This window comes from Prionailurus bengalensis, chromosome F2 (assembly GCF_016509475.1).
Source record: "Prionailurus bengalensis isolate Pbe53 chromosome F2, Fcat_Pben_1.1_paternal_pri, whole genome shotgun sequence".
Classification (NCBI taxonomy): Eukaryota; Metazoa; Chordata; class Mammalia; order Carnivora; family Felidae; genus Prionailurus; species Prionailurus bengalensis.
In genome coordinates, this window is record NC_057353.1 from 39344185 (window position 1) to 39357281 (window position 13097).

The 13097-nt window shown below is 39.8% G+C and overlaps 1 pseudogene; it reads left to right on the plus strand.

Annotated features, from left to right (window-relative positions):
- The first annotated feature begins 2092 nt into the window (after positions 1–2092).
- On the plus strand, positions 2093–3767 carry LOC122495986 (annotated as a pseudogene).
- The last annotated feature ends 9330 nt before the right edge of the window (positions 3768–13097 follow it).

Genomic DNA, 13097 nt, shown 5'->3' on the forward strand with positions numbered 1-13097 from the left:
ATACCTTTCATAATATATGATGAATAAAGTTATCCATTTAACAAACATGTAAAGAGTAACTTCCTTTGTGCCAGGCATTATATTAAGACACTGACCCCACTAACAAAGAGGTTATTTCCAATGAGAGAAGCAAACAAATAACTGCTGAATTTGCACATTTTCATTCTCTAGACATTGTCTTTACGGATATCACTTTGCATCACAGGATTTGTTATTTGGTTCTTAACTTAGAAGGACATTTGGCTAATTTTGTGTAGACTTCTAATGATTCCTTCAGAACAGTTATGAACCTATAAATGTGTCCTTCCTCCCTCTGTCTTTTGTCTTTCTTCCTCTCTCCTTGCTTTCCTTTCTTTCTTTGTCTCTCTCTTCTTGCCATTTATCTACCATCCACCAGCTGCTATTATCCATCTATCTGCCCAATTTTGCAGCAACTACTATGTGATAGATGATGCGACATATGTCAGAATATAAAGCATTTGTGCCTTTGAGGTTACAAAGTAATGAATAAGTGGTGGAAAAGAGAATGTAAAACTAAGGAAAACAACAGTCATGAAACATTAGCATTTTGTTGTGTGGGTTAGACAACTATGCCCTGGGCGGAGTTTATAGAAGTCACTTTGGGGACAAAATTGAAGTTATTGATTTAACAAAACTGATCATTTGATTCTCCTGTAAATATTATCTCTTTCCTTAAATTTCAGTAATTCCAGGAAGCAATTGAGGAGGGAGATTACAATGCAGACATACTAAGAGGGCTGAGCTGATCGTCAGAGTTAAATGTCCATGTATCTATATATGTACCTATATATCCATGTCAATCTATATCTATCTATAGCTTACCTCTTATAGTCAGATATACAGAGATATACTTCAACCATTAAAGCACGGTAGTCTGAGACCTATTAGTCTAAGGGTACCCAATTCTACACAAGGTATTAAGGTTAATTAGGCGAGGGGCACCTTGGTGGCTCAGTTGCTTAAGTGACTGATTCTTGATTTCAGCTCAGGTCATGATCTCACGGTTCGCGAGTTCGAGCCCTGCTTCAGGCTCCGTGCGCTGACACTGAGGAGCCTACTAGGGATTTTTCTCTCATCTTCTCTCTCTGCCCCTCCCTCACTCGTGCTGCTACTGCTCTCTCTCTGTCTCAGAATAAATATATAAACTTAAAAAAAAATGAAATTTACTAGGAGAACGCAAGAACTGATGTTCTTAACAACGATCTTGAGCGGTCATGAACCTCTGAAAATATATAAGGTGTTCATTGATTATTTAGTGTAAGATTAAGTTTATTGGGTAACCCAAACTGAAATGTTACTGCCTCTTTTGTAGAGAAAAAAAGCGAAAACCAAACAGGCCTCAAAGTGCATAGACTATCCAAGCATACCTCACTTTAGTTCACTTCACCTTAGTGTGTTTCACACGTGATGTAGTTTTTACAAATCGAAGGTTGGCGACAACCCTGTGTAAAGCAAGTCTATAAGCACCATTTGTTTCCCAGCAGCATTTGCTCACTTCCTGTCTCTGTGTCACATTTTGGTGATGCTCACAATATTTCAAATGTTCTCATTATTATGATATTTGTTAGGGTCATCTGTGATCGTGCTCTTTGATGTTGCTATTACAGTTGCTTTGGGGCACCATGCACTGTGCCCATAGAAGATAGTGAGCTTAATAAATGTTGTGTGGGTCCTGACTGCCCCACCTACCAGCTATTTTCCTGTGTCACTTCTTCTCCTCCCTCTCCTTGGGCCTCCCTATTCCCTAAGGTACAACAATATTGAAAAAAGGCCAAGTAGTAACCATACAATGTCCTCTAAGTATTCAGATAAAAGAAATATTCTCATATGTCTCATTTTATTTATTTATTTAAATGTTTGTTTATTTTTGAGAGAGAGAAAGAGACAACAGGGGAGGGAGAAGGAGGGGGAGAGAGAAGGAGAACCTGAAGCAGGCTCCAGGCTCTGAGCTGTCTGTGCAGAGCCCGATCTAGGGCTCAAACCCACGAACCATGAGATCATGACCTGAGCCAAAGTTGGATGCTCAACCGAATGAGCCACCCAGGCGCCCCATCATATCTCTCAATTAAATTGAAAGCTGGAGAAAAGTAAGCTTAGTGAGGAAGACATGTGGAAAGCTGAGATAGGCTGAAGGTTAGGCCTCTTACACCGGTTAACCAACTTGTGAATGCAAAGGAAAAGTTCTTGAAGGAAATTAAAAGTGCTACTCAGTGAACACATAAATGATAAGAAAATGAAACGGACTATTCGCCAATATGGAGACAGTTTGAGTGGTCTGGATAGAAGATCAAACCATCTACAACATTCCCTTAAGCCAAAGCCTAATCCAGAGCAGGGACCTAACTCCCTTCAATTCTCTGAAGGCTGAGAGAGGTGCAGAAGCTGAAGAAGAAAAGTTTGAAGCTAGTGGAGGTTAATTCACGAGGTTTCAGGAAAGAAGCCATCTCCATAACATAAAAGTACAAGGTGAAGCAGCAAGTGCTGTTGTAGAAGCTGCAGCAAGTTCTCCAGAAGAAGTAGCCAAGGTCATTAATGAAGATGACTACCCTAAACAACAGATTTTCCATATATCGGAAGAAGATGTCATTTAAGACTTTCATAGCTAAAGGGAAGTCATGCCTGGCTTCAAAGTGTCTAAGGACAGACTGACTCTCTTGTTAGGGTTTAGTGCAGCTGGTGATTTGAACTTGAAGCCAATGCTCATTGACCAGTCCAACAAATCTTAGGGTCCTTAAGGATTATGCTAAATCTACTCTGCATATACTCTATGAATGGAACAACAAAGCCTGGATGACAGCACATCTGTTTATGACATGGTTTGCTGAATATTTTAAGCTTATTGTTCAGAACTACTGCTCAGAAAAAAAGACTCCTTTCAAAATATGGTTGCTCACGGACAATGTACCTGGTCACACAAGAGCTCTGATCGACTTGTATAATGAAGTTAATGTTGTTTTCATGCCTGCTAACATAGCATCCGTTCTGCAGCCCACGGATCAAGGAGCAATTTTGACTTTCAAGTATTATTGTTTAAGAGATACATTTTGTAAGGCTATCACTGCCTTACTGTATATAGTGATTCCTCTGATGGATCTGGACAAAGTAAATAAAAACCTTCTGGAAAGCCTTCATCATTCTACATGCCAGTAAGAGCATTCGTGATTCATAGGGAGAAGGTCAATATATCGACATAGACCAGAATTGGGAAGAAGTTGGTTCCAACCCTCACAGATGACTTTGAGAAGTTCAAGACTTCAGTGGAGGAAGCAGACATAGTGGAAATAGCAGGAGAATGAGAATCAGAAGCGGAGCCTGATGGTGTGAATGAATTGCCTCCATCTCATGATACAACTTTAATGGATGAGGACTTGCTTCTCATGGATGAGCAAAGAAAGTGGTTTCTCGAGTTACAATCTAGTCCTTGTACAGATGCCGTGAAGTTCGTTGAAATGACAACAAAGGATTTAGACTATTATATAAACTTAGTTGATAAAGCAGTGGCAGGGTTTGACAGGATTGACTCCAATTTTGAAAGAGGTTCTACGGTGGGTCAGATTCTATCAGATAGCATCACAGGCTACAGAGCAATGGTTCATGAAAGGAAGAGTCAATCTATGTGGCAAACTTCATTGTTGTCTTATTTTAAGAACCTGCACCGGCCACTCCAACCTTCACCAACCACCACCCTAATTAGTCAGCAGCCATCAACCTCGAAGCAAGACCCTCCACCAGTAAAAATGTTATGATTTACTGGAAGCACAGATGATGGTTAGCATTTTTTAGCCATGAAGTTTTTTTTTGTTTTTGTTTTTTGTTTTTAATTTTTTTTCAACGTTTATTTATTTTTGGGACAGAGAGAGACAGAGCATGAACGGGGGAGGGGCAGAGAGAGAGGGAGACACAGAATCGGAAACAGGCTCCAGGCTCTGAGCCATCAGCCCAGAGCCTGACGCGGGGCTCGAACTCACGGACCGCGAGATCGTGACCTGGCTGAAGTCGGACGCTTAACCGACTGCGCCACCCAGGCGCCCCTAGCCATGAAGTTTTTAATTAAAGTATGTACACTTCTTAGACATAATGCTATTGCACACTTCATAGACTAAGTATAGTGTAAACATAACATTTATATGTACTGGGAAACCAGAAAATTCATTTGACTCCCTTTATTGTGATATTTGCTTTATTGTGGTGGTCTGGAGCTAAACCCCACAATATCTCTGAAGTAGTATCTCCCTGTAGAGCTGGTTGATTATTTTCAGTCTCATGATTCAATCTGACTATGATGTTTTAAGATTTTAGTAGAGATTGTGGTAATGCTAAATTAAAAAAAAAAAGGATATGTCTTAATTTTCAGAAAATATTTAGACCCTTTAATATACATTATAGTTCTCTATCAGACAATTAGGAGTATATAATATTTCCCAAATATGTTTGATCATAGTACCCCCTTTTGTTTTTAATTTTTTTTTCAACGTTTATTTATTTTTGGGACAGAGAGAGACAGAGCATGAACGGGGGAGGGGCAGAGAGAGAGGGAGACACAGAATCGGAAACAGGCTCCAGGCTCTGAGCCATCAGCCCAGAGCCTGATGCGGGGCTCGAACTCACGGACCACGAGATCATGACCTGGCTGAAGTCGGACGCTTAACCGACTGCGCCACCCAGGCGCCCCATAGTACCCTCTTTTAAAGGAGCATTTTGGGGGGCTTGTGATCATTATCACATCTATTCCAATGAAAAAGAAAATTTATCAAAGGTCCTATTTTATTGAGGCTTAGGAAAGTTGAAACAATCCTTTTTTTTTTTTTTTTTTTTTTTTACATCCACATATTTGACAAGCAAACCAACTAAAAATAGGTCATTTTTTTCAAAACTCTTGACTTGAAAGAGTTTAATATTAAAAGCTACCATTCAGTGAGGGTTATATCCCCTGCCTGAACTAAGAATTTCACATATACCATCTTTTTAATCCTTCCTACATCCCTGCGTAGTAGGTGGTAAAAGGAAGATTTAAACCTGAATTAGTCTGGTGCCAAGGAAATACTCTCTTCTGTGGCTTCATGCATTTTAAGAAGCACCAAAAATTGTTTCCGAGGAGAATCTGAAAACAAGCCATTTATGTATTTATTTATTTATTTATTTATTTATGAGAGACTGAGAGACAAAATGTGAGTGGGGGAGGGCCAGAGAGAGAAGGAGACGGAGAATCCGAAGCAGGCTCCAGGCTCTGAGCTGTCAGCACAGAGCCCGATGCGGGGCTCAAACCCATGAACCGTGAGATCATGACCTGAGCTGAAGTCAGCCGCTTAACTGACTGAGTCCCCCAGGTGCACCACCAATCATTTATTTATCAATGTATTTAGAAATGAATTTTCACCTAATCTGTAAAAAAGGTTTTGAGACTCCATTGAATAGGCCTAATGCTGGAGTAATAACTTTTAAATCTTTGTATTTTTGAGAAATAATGAGAACAGGCCGAGGCCAAGTACGTTTTTAAGAAACAAAGGCACTCTGGTCTTATCAACCCACACAATGTGCAGTCTTAGAGAATAATGCGTTTTGCAACATGAAACATCTTGTAAAGTTGCTAATAAAAAAAATCATTAAGAAATGTAGACAGACATGTATAAAGGGACTAAAATTTACTATACAAAGCAAATATTTTTTATTTAGTTCACTGTTCTCTATGATGGGTAACTAGTGAAATTAAGGAAATCAGTTGCATTTTGTATGCTTGAAATATTTTCTCATCTTGATCAAATAAACAAATGGTTTCTTAGGAGGTGTGGAGATACTTTCTAAAGATGTCTTCCAGGGGCGCCTGGGTGGCGCAGTCGGTTAAGCGTCCGACTTCAGCCAGGTCACGATCTCGCGGTCCATGAGTTCGAGCCCCGCGTCAGGCTCTGGGCTGATGGCTCAGAGCCTGGAGCCTGTTTCCGCTTCTGTGTCTCCCTCTCTCTCTGCCCCTCCCCCATTCATGCTCTGTCTCTCTCTGTCCCAAAAATAAATAAAAAACGTTGAAAAAAAAAATTAAAAAAAAAAAAATAAAGATGTCTTCCATTAATTTGTCCCCCCCCACAAATGTGCAGCTCACTCTCCTTATTTGGGTAGACTCTGTTTCTCCTCCTCTTGAACCAGGGATGGTCTTTAGACTTGCTTTGCTGAGCAGAATGTAGCAAGGGGATAGATAATGTGGCAGGTCTGAGTCTAACCTTTAAGGGGACTGACAACTTCTTTCTAGGTAATTCAGCCACCATGATATAAAGAAAGTTGAGCAAGACTTCTGAGTGAGGAAACATCACATGGAGAGAGGGGGGTGGTGGCAAGTAAATGAGCAACGAAATGCCAGACTTGTGATTGAAGCCTGTTTGGACGTTTCAACTCGGGCCAGTGGCAGCTAAAAGGCAGCTGAGTGAGTGACCTCAGTTAATGGCAGGTGGAGCAGAAGAACCATCCGAGTCCTGCCCAAATTGTGAACCCACAGAATCACAAGAAATAATACGCTGTTGTTGTTTAAAGCCTCTAGGTTTTGGTATGAATTACAATGTCATAGGTAAATGGGGGAAAAAAAGTCCAAGTTAAAAAAATTAAAGAATATAGAGTAATTTAAATTATCAACTACATTCTGCAGATACACATATTTAAGGTCTTCAAAGAGATTGAAATACAATGAATAAAAATTCAGGTTGCCGGAGGTGTTACCTGCTTTCTCAAGTTTTTTTTTTTCTTTTTTTATTCCCTGCTCTGGGAAAAAATGGGAAGTTTAGATAAAAGGAATTTATAGAAAAAGAATTTGGACTTTGATAGAAAGTAAGAGTGGATTCTGAGAAAATATCAGAAATACTTTTCAAAATGTTAATGTTTTTTTGCAGCATTTAAAAAATAAACTATGAAAGTCGACTTCCCAACTGACTTTGATGTCCAGGGCAAAACAATCTGGTTTTAGATTCAGTTTACAAAGTGTTATCCTTAGTATAAATATGTTTAGTTCATGATTCATTAAGAGAATTTCCATTAGAAAAAAGTCTCTGCACTATTTTATGCCTAAAAGATTTTCAAAAAGTCTTACGGGAGGAAATTTCATTTGAATTTATTACGACCCATTTGCTTATTCAACAACTAAATGGGTAAGTAGTCAGCTCTTTGAAGCATGGATGTTTGGAGAATGACAAGCGTATTTGAGAAGAGTGATTTTTAGAAACCAAAAAATCCTAAGTAACTGTGCTGTTGAGAACCCATTGTCACAGTGTTCCTGGGCAATAACCAGTTTTCCCAGCAGAGAATTTTACTTAGTATGTATGGTTTGCAATAGCTGAAAGGTCAACTTGCAATGTGACTTGCATTTTTTCATAGGCAGGTCATGACCCAAATCACTGAAGAAAAAAAACAAAAAAACAAAAACACAACCCTCTATTTTTCTAAACTTCCCGAGACTCCCAGACTTCTTAATACATGGAAATAGCTTGGCGAGCCTGACTGTATGAGTGGTCCAATCACAGCCCTTCTCATCTTCTCCTTTGGAAATGAAGGTGATATTCGCAACCCCTACTGGAAATTCTCGAACACTCGCTAGTCCCAAACATATTAGAAAATATGAGTTAGTCCAGCACTTTCCTTTGTTTAAGTAATAATTGGGGAAAATTATTTTGCTTAACACTAATTAATATTAAATAGGAGTGGGTTTAAAATAGCACCTTTTCTTCCTCAAGGTATCACAGAAGAGATTTACAAAGTAATGAGTTAAAATGCAGGGAGCAGCGTGACCCTGCTGGCAAATGGATCAGCCATTATGTGCCCAACAATAGCTCACACACGTATAAGTAATTAATGTCCTTCAGATGTACTTTATCATACTTACTTTTCACAGTGTTAAATTATTACCCTAATTTTTATTCCAAAGACTTTCCTATTTATCTGGTATTGAATTATTTTATTGAGCATATTACCATTTATTTTAAAAAATCACTATCATTTCTATTATTCTTGAAGGAGCTTTCTAGTTCGTTGCTCTGTGTAGAATCTCGTGTGCCACTTCTGGGATATTATAAAAAATTTAAAATAAGAATGGTATAAAAATTAAAAACCCAACTAGAATGAAACCTACTGATTGCTTTGTTTCTCTCTGTGTAGCTACAGAGGTAAAGTAAATAGATCTCTCTTTTCAAGTTTGTTTAGTGCAAATGTGTATTTTTGTGTGTGTGGATGTGAAATATATTTGTGGCTATTTCTCCTATTCTCTTATTCAGAAAAATCTATTTTATTATATTAACTATTAGCTATACAGTATTTTGCAAAAGATATGTAAGTTGAATAATTTGTTCTGTTCAAGTATTTTTCATGAATGAAATTATCAGACGAGTTTGGAGGTAAGCCACTGATGTTAATGATTCATCTTTCAAAATGAATGCAATAGTTTTATGCAATCAGTGAACGGCCAAGATTTCACAAAGGGTGATCACTGAATGCACAAAGTTGAAAACAAACCCCAATACACAGAACAATAAATGCTGTGGCAATGAATAATTATTGGTCTTACAAATCCTAATCGTTTTATGGTTTATCTTAATAGCAGTTAAATATGTTCTTTGAATTCCTTTATCTGTAACAATATTTAGAGTTTTTTTTCAGGCTTCTGTTGGTGATAGTTTCCAAATCAAGTGAAGGAAAAGAAAACTCAGTCATTATAAAACATAAAGCAATCTGTAAAATTATAAAGCTTTTTTCCTTCCTCTCCCCCACTCTCCTTCCCACATCAAATGTAGACCATATGCCAAGGCTACTCCTTAACTATAACTGACTGTTGTTACTGTAGTAATCAGTCTCTGTCAGAGCAATTACTTAAAATCATCCGTCCTGGTTGTTTTTCACAATCCACAGCACACTGAGCAGAACAATGCAGCTGACAATCCCAATGGCACAGATGGAATTATCATACCTCACACCCCGCCTGACTGACAGTTACCTGCAGGAAGGGGGAAGGACCCTATCATCTGGAGGGGCAGCTTTCTTGTTGCCAGAGAGGGAGAGAGAAAGCCCTTGCTGCACCTTTGTCATCTAGGAAATCAGCAGAGACTTCCTCCTGGCATGTGCAAAACAAACAATGACATTATTCTTCTGGATAGGCAGCGGGGCGGGCATTCTCCGTGTGGAGGCGCTGGTTTTAAGATATTAAACAGGTTAATCAATAGGTGTTCCAGCCTTCGCAAGACCCTAATTAGCAGACCATATGGATTGAAATTCATTAGCCTCTCCTGCCTTTTGCCAGATCAATATTTCCGGGAACTGTCCCAAAGTACATTGTTTAGAAATATGTTTGTTTTTTACATCTCCTAACCAATAGCTGTTGGGGTGTTTGTGGGGTGTGTGTGTGCGTGTGTGCGCGCGCACGCGCGCACGCGTGGGTGACAAAGACAGTTGCAGAAGTTGATCGAGTCTGACCCAGTTGTATCAAATGGTACAACCACACGTTGTATTTGGAGGAGCAAGTGTTTGAACAAACGTCCTTTTAACTAAGCAAATAGTATCCTATCTCATCCTGCCCTTTATTCAAAAACAAACACACAGACCAAAAGATAAAAAGGAAAGTCTTCTGGCGGGGGCGGAGGGCGGGGAGACAGGATCCTACTAGAGTAGAAAAGTGAATCGAACAAAACAGCATTTTTCCTGAACTGCCGATCCCCAAAAGACCTGCCTCTCTCCAAGTGGTGCCGGCTTCAAACAGTCGGCTTGGAACCTGCAGAGTCAAGCCGCTAGGGCGACAGCGTCTGCTTTAATGAAATCCCCTGCAAGCTTTAGGTGCTTCCATAATACTAAAAGCTAGAAATGTATTCATATTCATTCCCAGTGAATTCAGCTCCAAATAATTAGAGGAAGGAAGAGTTCCCATCTTTTACTCTTAAACTCTCTATGCCAAATGCAGCGCAGGGGCACATGAGCATAATGGGGATGCATTTACAGCATGTAGACATTAAGAATGTACCTGCACCTATACGCATGTATATTCTTTTCACAAAATCTTTTGACTGGTAAGATGCAAAACACTACCAGGGAAGGAATGCATTTGCTTCCGTCAGGAAAAATAGAAGAGCCGGATTCTTATGGCATGCTGATGATTAAACCTGCATTAATCATAAACATCGATGGGCCACCAGCGGGCTTTGTTGAATCATTTTTAACCCATCGTGCGACTCTCCAACTACCCTTCTGCTAGACTTCTTGAAAGTATTTCCTTATTTGGAGCTGGAATATTAAAGTTACAGGATACTCTTGGGTAATCAGAATTTATTGCATTGCTATTTAGAAAATTGCCCAAGATAGAGGTTGCTAAAGAGGCACCACCAAATACAGGCCTTCTGGCAGTATTTGCTTCTTGGACGTCAGGGGATTTTAATGTGAGGCAAGTACCGCTATTTTAATTTTGCGTTCAGTTAAATTTGGGCAGTGCGGTCTGGGAAGCGCTTCGGGACGGAGACCTGGAAAGCCTTGGGAGACCCCGTTCTGCAAAGGCAGGGTGCTATTCTCTGCATGTTTGGGAAAGGGATACACAATATAAAAGACTCCCCGCATTGGCTAGGAGTCAGTGGCCTGTTGGGAACTGAAGGAAAGGGGAGGATGTGGTATGAACTCCTAGTTTCCACCTGAGCCCGACAAGGCAGTGGCCACTAGCTACACGTGGCTGGTGAGCACTTAAAACGTGGCACTCCCGAACTGAGAAATACCGTAATCGTAAGGTACACACCAGATTTGGAAAACTGAAATAGACAAAAAAGAACACAAAATATCTCATTAGTAATTTTTGGTATTGATGGCATGTCGAAATGATAGCTTTTTTTTATATATATTGGGGTAAATACACTGCGTTATTAAAATTATTGTTACCTATTTCTTTTTACCTTTTTGGTTTTAGTGTGGCTACTAGATAATTTAAAATGATTACGTGTGGCTCATGTTCTATTTCTTTTGGACAGCATGGACCTACATGATCCCTACCCTATGCTAGTCATTTCACATGTATTCTGTCTTTAAAAAAAAATTTTTTTTTAACATTTATTCATTTTTTGAGAGGCAGATAGAGAGCACAAGCAGGCGAGGGGCAGAGACGGGGAGACACAGAATCTGAAGCAGGCTCCAGGCTCTGAGCTGTCAGCACAGAGCCCCCTGTGGGGCTCGAACCCACGAACCGTGAGATCATGACCTGAGTCGAAGTCGGACGCTTAACCAACTGAGCCACCCAGGCACCCCCACATGTGTTCTTTCTTTAAATCTTTATAAGCAACCTGATAAAGGAGTTACGACTATTCCCTATTTATTGACAGGAGCCAAGTGTCAGGGCCGTCAGGGAACTTGCTTAAAACATGTGGTTACTAGTAGAAAAACTGTACACAGAGCAGATTGGTTTCATTCCAAAGGTCTTCTTCTTTCCAGAAGGTCTTACTTCTTCCATGTCCTATTGCTAACCCCTACGAGTTGGAATGAGAATAAGCGTTTTGACTTGTAATGTATATGTTGTCACCTTTGCCTAATCTAACGTTTCTCAATGGCAATGCTATCGTCGTTACGATGGGGAAAATTCTAGGTTATATGGGACTTCCCCAAGATCTGCACAGGATCTTCAGTATCCTTGGCCAGAATCTAGTAAATGCCCAAGAGTTTTTTCTGAGCTCCCATGACTGTGATCATCAAAAGAGCTCCCCCTCGGTTTTCAAATAACCCCTAGGGGAATGATACCAGCCTGCACTTGGAGATATTAATCTAGACTAGGAGGTCTGCAAATTACAGCCGCAAAGTCACATCCTGTTTTTTGTAAATAAAGCTTTCTGGTAACATAGCCATGCCCATTTGTTTCCATATTGTTCAGGCTGCTTTTGCACTGCAAAAACAGAGATGAGGAGTTAAGACAGAGACCGTACGGGGTGCCAAGCTGAAAATATTTATAATCTTTTGTAAAAAGGCCTTACCGAAAAAGACCCTAGGCCCATCTAAATCCTTCTCCATATATTATTCTGCCTATCAATTAACACTCTTGATTTAGGGTTTGTTTCTTCCCGATTCAGATTCCTTGCATTTCCTACCTCTTAGGTGCGCTATTCCCACATCTGCCATACACCCAAATTTCTAAAATTGTGTTTGCTACCTCCAGCTCTTTCCATAGTGGTATTGTGGTTAGAAAGCCCATTCTGGGTACTGCCATTTAACTAGTTGTGTGTCCGTGAGCTAGCCTGCCCTTACCTTTTCTGAGGTTTGCTTTGCCTACCTGTTACGGAGGGCAAAGAATTCTTCTCTCTTAAGAACTGGGTTGGCTAGGAAAGGATCTAATGATATTAGAGCACCTAAAATAATACCTGGCCCATAACAGGTCTCTCTTCTCTCCCTAAGCTGGGCCCAAGACCTCCTGATTCTCTTCTTGTCCTCATGGATGAACATACCCCCGTAGCTGTTCTCCTCTGTCCCCCTCATGGGTTCTAGTGTTACTAGAGTGTTACTTCTGTAGCCCTCAACACTCTTATGGTGAGAGTATTTCTCTCACTAACATTTGTTTTTTAATCAGGCCGGTCCATGACCACTAATATAAGTGATCTAATGAGAAGGGTCACTGAAATAGACTGCTCAAGCAAAGAAGAGGGCATTGAATTCAATTTGTAGTTGACCAGATGCTTAGAAATCAAAGAGGTGTCATGTTGTCTTATTGCTTAAAGCAAGTAAATAACCTTGCAAAGAAGTTCAGAATTAATTGGAGTTGAAATAATTATAGACGATGATAAGCCAACTACTAGAGAAATGCAATAGTCAAGCTGTGTGGTAACAAATGCATTGATTAACATATGTCAGGACAGCCCTGAATGTAGCTGAGAAACACAGAATTATGAAGGTGAAAAAAATTACCGGCTTAACAACAGTTTTTAGTTATAACTCACTTCTCTATTTCTGAGATCACAGAGACCCCTTCTTAAAAAAAAAAAAAAATCCACTCCAGTGAGAGAGAATATTAGTCTGAAAGGCCAGCATGCCATATGACTAGCAAAACCATTGATGTAGAATAAACAAATATATGATAACATTCATAGAGATAGCCTTTG